The sequence below is a fragment of the Anneissia japonica genome, unplaced genomic scaffold, assembly GCF_011630105.1.
Source record: "Anneissia japonica isolate Jap-2015-1 unplaced genomic scaffold, ASM1163010v1 scaffold287755_len519135_cov135, whole genome shotgun sequence".
NCBI lineage: Eukaryota > Metazoa > Echinodermata > Crinoidea > Comatulida > Comatulidae > Anneissia > Anneissia japonica.
Genome location: NW_022704004.1, coordinates 281267 through 287579, shown reverse-complemented (window position 1 = coordinate 287579; position 6313 = coordinate 281267). Strand labels below are relative to the sequence as shown.

At 48.5% G+C, this 6313-nt stretch overlaps 1 pseudogene; it reads left to right on the top strand.

The window, feature by feature from the left end:
- The first annotated feature begins 408 nt into the window (after positions 1-408).
- Positions 409-1465, top strand: LOC117104561 (annotated as a pseudogene).
- The last annotated feature ends 4848 nt before the right edge of the window (positions 1466-6313 follow it).

Here is a 6313-nt window from a genome sequence, read left to right as displayed (position 1 = left end):
GGATCTGGATCCTGCTAACCGTTAGCTGCCGTGCGTCCATGAGAAAATCCCGATCCGGATACCAACAATAATGATTGAATCAATGGCCAATAAGAAACTAGAAATTGTAAACGCGTACGTGTGATTAGTTGATGATAGAAACGCCCTCAACTTGTTAACCGATAGCGCCTGCTAACCGTTAGCGTATCCGGATACCGCTAATGGTTAGCGCTAACCGATCGGGCGTTCTCACGCAGGTGCTAATGGTTAGCGCTAACGGTTAGCTCCCCATCCGGATACTAGGGCTCTCGTGAGAACCAGGCTTAAAAGAAGTAAAAGAAAGATTGTACGTTCTTTTTTAGTTTCAGGGTGATGTACACCTTTCACCTTGCTGAAGAGGGAGTCCAAAGCCATCTCGACATGACCGTGATGGCGGTAGCGCGGTTAAACGCGGAAATGTCCGGAGCCGTTAGCAAAGTCGCCGAACTGAAAAGTCAGATGGACATCCAACTTCGAAAAGTCGGCCGGGTCGACGAACTGGAAAGTCGGGTGGAAGCGGACCACCAGAAAAACGAAGAACTTGCGAAGCAGATAGCATCCATCAAGCTGACGCATAAATCGAAAGACGATCGTCTCGGTAAATTGCAGGTAACTGCAGCTTGATATTTATTATTTGTTTTAATTTTTTTCCTCTCGCATCGCTCTGAAATTTTAATGAAATGTTTTTCTCTTTCGTTTAAGAAACTACTGGCGGGGCAAGCGGACAATCTTGAAACTTTGGAAAATACGGCGAAGAAAGACAGAAAAGCGAAAATACGGCGAAGAAAGACAGAAAAGCGAACGAAGACATCCGACGGACGGTCGATTCGTTGCACGGATCGACGACAGCGTTGACGAAAAAGGTGGAAGAAATGGGAGCCATCGGTGGAACCGGGGGAAGAGGAGGAGGAATACTCCGCGGACCCGCGTAACAACAAATTTCGAACAGAATTTGCGTTTTCAGATTCTGGAAACAGCCAGCTACGACGGCGTGCTGATGTGTAAGATAAATTCCGTGAGTATGAGGAAGTAGCAGGCGGACAGCGGCAAAATCGTGTCCCTTTACAGCCAACCCTTCTACGCCGGTCGGTTCGGATACAAGATGTGCGCCCGAATCTATCTGAACGGCGACGGAATGGGCAAAGGGACGCACGTTTCCATGTTCTTCGTCGTCATAAAAGGAGACTACGACGCTCTACTCAAATGGCCGTTCGATCTAAAGGTGACGATGCTGCTGCTCGACCAGGACGGCGGAAAGCTCACGCTCTCGGACAGCTTCAAACCGGACCCTCGAAGGAGCAGCTTCAAAAGGCCGACCGGCGACATGAATATAGCTTCCGGATGCCCTCTCTTCGTTTCTCAGGACATCCTGAAATATCCCGTTTACGTCAAAGACGACGCCATGTTTCTGAAGATGATCGTCGACACGACCGGTCTGTACGTTTGACGTCACAGCAAGTTAGATGACGTAGTACGCACGTCATCGAGTTTCCGTTTCTCCACCTAATATAAGCGACGAGGCAATATAAGCGACGAGGCAATAAAGAGACAGTCGAAAACGATCAACGAGACGATGAACAAGATTCTGTTGCTCTTTGCTCTGTGCACCGTAGCCTCCGGCACGCACTGCGAGGTCGGGAGATTCGCATGCATGTTGTCGAGTCGGTCCGGTTACTCTCTGTCCGTCGGCGCCGAAGTGAAGACCACGAAGCAGGGTGACGCCGAATACTTGCAGAGATCGTCGGCTACGCTCAACAGCTTCACTATGCGGTCCTGCTGCTCCGGTAGATACCTGTCCTCGGAAGTAAGCAGAACGATAACGGCCGTTGACGAGTGCGAAGGGGACCTCTGTCACTGGCAGGAGAAACGGACGTGGAAAGGTAGCGCGTTCAAGAATATGGCCACCGGACGTTACCTGTCCATAAGAAAGAACGGCGAACCGTCCTCTTCCTGCTCTTCGAAAGCATCGAGAAAAAGAGCCAACTTCATCTTCCACAGTTGTAAAGTTGTTGTTTAAAATCCAAGAGATAAAAAAAAATGTAGATAGAATGTAGAAAAAATAAATGTTGTTGACAAAAAGAATAAATTGCGTTTCTATCTTTTCTTACCCGCGTGTATGCGTGTGTGTGTGTGTGTGTACGTCCAGAGAAGTGATGATGTTTGAACTTAGTGACTTCGTTACCCACAAAAAGTATATTGCCAATATTTCGATATCTTTGTTGACTTTCACGACGAACTGACTCTAGCGAATTAATGACAAAATAATGACGTTTCACAGCCACACACTCACACTGGCACACAAATTCAGACTTTGTAACAAAATGAGAAAGTAAACAATTTAAACTTTTTTTTCCAATTTTTAATATTGTAAACTTTTCCAGTAAAATAACATAACATATTTTTTTTTGTTAATTACTTCTTTCGAACTGGAATGAAGGCGCCTCTCCATGCGATTCGTTCGGTTTTGCCAAGCCTCTTCTGCCAAATTTCCATTAGGAACCGTTCGCAGTAGGCGAAGAGTGTCTCCCACCGCTCGTCGATTATCTTATCCGATTCCATGAAGGAGGAGAGTCTTTGCCCGAAAGAGCAAACCTCTTCCGGATCTTTGCAGCTCGTCAGTCTCTGTTCCGCGCTGAGGTACAACCTCTCCATCACAGAATCGTGGCCTTGGACGAGGGTCAATATGGCGGCGGCGTCGACGTACCAGAAAACGTCGTCGTAATGCAAGAGTTCGGGTCCTCCACCACCTCCTCGGTATCCGTCGATGAACTCGATAAGAAGCTTGGCGACGATGTCGTTTCTGGCTACGCTGGTCAGATCCAGCGTCAGAATCGGAGTTTCTATGGACCGAAAACCGGCCTGCAACAGGAAACATCTCCAAAGTCCGAACATGTAGGAGTCACGGCCCCACAGCCATGCGGATCGTCCGCTCTCGTACATGCTTTCTTTCTCTCCGACCCGAATGCATAAAGACAGAGTCATCTCTCCGGGAGTCTCGGATTCGAACTCACGGATCAATTCTGCAGCCGACCTTGTCCTCTCTAACACACGTTCGACCCCGTCCTCGTACACCTTTATTCGCATAGACACCGACATGATTCCTCTCGTGCTACAAGCGTCCCCTTTTATATACGTCGTTCCATTTTTGAAAGCTAACGAGACGATGTCGTCATCTATATATTTTATTTACATCATGCGTCACCGGACGAGAGGTGTAAGTGTTATATAAATAGAAGCTGGAGACGAGTTGCAAAAACCAGAATGGAATAATGTCGCAAGAAGTGATGTACTCGTCTTTGGTTGAGAGGGTGAAAACTCTGTGGTCCGCCGACTCGCTCGTTGTCGAGAACGTGTTGCGTGCGTTGGGTAATAGCAGGACGGAAAAGGTGACGATGTCGAAGGAAATTAGAACCGAAATGATACTGCAATTGACTCTTTTGAAAAAGAAGTTCGGTTCCTTGAAAATTTTGATGCTCGCCATAAACAAGATGCAACCTTCGAGCTCGAAATTACACAGAGATCGGATGCGAAATTCCAAAAAAGAGGGAACCCAACAAGCCGGTTCGAAGTCTGCCAACAAACTGCGCGAAAAAATTTTCCGTCGTCGGATCGCAGCACGTTACAGAAAATTTTTTGCCCTAAACCTTCACTTGAAATCGACGGCGAGAGAATGCGAGACGATCCTGAAAGGTGCGACCCCTTGTTAATTGTTTCAATAAAGGTTGAAAATTTGAACCTTGTGTGCCTTTTGTGTTTCTTTTTTAGCGAATGTCGGCATAAGATCTGATCTCCTAGTACTATAGAGGGCGATCTACATGTTTCTACGTATGTCAGCGCAATAACAACAAAAAAACTTAATCGAACATAATTATTTTGTTTTTATACTTTACGTAATTTATTCATTCAAACGTCGAATAATGTACAATTTCTATTATCTTGGATGCTGTACATTTTTTTCTTCTCCATCACTTAGTCAAACTTCGATACCTTTCCACAATGAACTCAATCAGGAACCACAATACCACTATATAGGTAAAGCAAAGAACAGACTCCATTAAATATTTGACAGATGCGATGAAAGTTCTTCTCTCTTCTTCGAGTATCGACACCCTTTCTCTAAGCAATTCGTCATTCTTCTTCGCCGCCACGGCCAAGCTTTTTTCAAGTACTCCTATATATTCTTTTCTCTCCTCCATCTGCATCTGCAGATTTCTTATCCGTTCGTCGTCCGCCATCGAGTTCTACAGTACGACGTCAACAGTCAGAGTGAACGAACTCCACGGGTATCGCTCTTAAGTAGAATATAACTATGATGACGGTATGTATGCCGAAAGGCAGCCGAGGTAGAAATACGGTTACATTAAAAAAAAATTGAAACGAAAAAACACGAAGTACCGAGAATGTAGCATATTTTATTTTTAATTAATACGCCGAATTCACACGAAGATTTTGGTGTCGACCGGCATGTTTGCAGTGATCGCTTTGTACCGATCGCTCACGTCGGTTCGACGGAGATGGACGAAACACGTGTTGGTGCCCACCTCCTCGATGTTGGTGCCTTCGAGCGTACTTCTCTTCGTCCGCTTCGGGAATTCCACCGAGTTCATTGAAGACAACTTCTTCTTGCTGAACTTGTTCAGCTCGTCGGAAACAAACCGTTCGCATTGGGGAGACAGCATTTCGTCCTCGAGGTGTTTCGAAATGATCAGTCTTGGCGTTCTCTTTCCTCTCTTTATTATTTTTATTTCGACGGATGACGTAATGATGTCGTCATGTGTAATCGGAATCGTTTTTCACCTCTTCGCGACGTACATCAGGAACACCAAGTCTTCGATGTCGTCGGGATCGAGGACTTTCGATCGTCTGACCGCATCCAGTTCCTCTTTCCGTTCGGTGCGCACGGTCAGCAGCAGGGACAGCGCGTGCGAGAAGATCCAGCAGGCGACGGTCGCCCACAAGTAGGCGGCGAACGGCAGCAGCGAGACGAACGACTGCAGAGGCGCCACGTGAAAGAAGAGGCCTGCGACGGCCACGCACGCGCGAGACGCCGGCGACGCTTCGGTGAGGACGGCGGCAGGAACCACGACGGACGCGATCAGAATCAGAGTTCGAATCCAGAGCTTCCGTTTCGGCGGCTCAGAGTACGCCCATTCCAAGTACATGGCGGACAGCTGGCACGTGAGCACCCTTCTCCAGAACATCTCGCGCTCGACCGACCGGCGCGCCAACGTCGTCCCGGACACCTTGACCCGGTAGCCGAGCACTCGCACGTACGTCTCGAAGTCGGGAGGCGCCGGTCTGCTTTCCGAGAGGACGCTGTCGAAGTGATAACGGAGCACGTTGGCCGCGACGTCGGCCATCCTGTTCGCGCCGAACGTCCATTCGAGGAAGACAGGACGAAGAACGACGCTCCGACACAGATCACAACCTTCATCAGTCCGTCGGATCCAGTTCCCGGTTGCAAGTGCGGGGGACACTCTTTCTGACCGACGACGTAAGTTTCGTGGCATCCGTACTTCCTGTATCTCTCGACGGCGAACGTCTAGTAGAACAGGAACGAGAAGGCGGCGAACGCGATCATCGTCAGACTGGCTCTCCTCGCGAACTTGGATCTCACCAACCACACGGTGAACGCAGACGCCACCCGTTGGATGGAACGCAAGCGTCTCAGACTCATGTTGCCCTGAATATCACGTCTCCTTCGAAGACTGTAAATACTTCTCTGACCATGCCGTCTTGCGTCGCGTGCTCGAACGTCGTGTGCCCGATCTTGAAGAGTGGCGGCGGAGGGAAGTTTCGGTCGGAACACCGATCCGCCTGCGAAGTTGCCGTCCTCGTCGTAGAACCTGACGTACGCGTTATCTCCGACGTCGTTCAACGTGCATTTTCCTTCCGAACACAAGACCGAAGCGAGCATCGAAAAATCGTCTGTGGCGTGCATGCTGCACGTCGCCGATCCAGGTAGAACCGCGAGCACGGCGATCACCTTTCCTTCCGACACAGTCAGCTTCTAAACCGCCCCGGTGCCCAAGAATTCGACATCGTCGACTGCCAGGTCGGGCGTGAAAGCACACAACATTGCCAGAAATGTCGCCGACGCGATCGCAACGAAGGACAGAGGAAAATATAGCGACACCATCTGAGTACGTATGTGCGAATTTATTTTTCTATATAAATACCGTTAATGAGAACCGATAATTATTCACTCCAACGATGTTGATCGAACTGGCAACAAGTAACCGTGTTATGGATTTTATGAAATATGGATTTGGACAAAGACGATGCAATCGTCAAA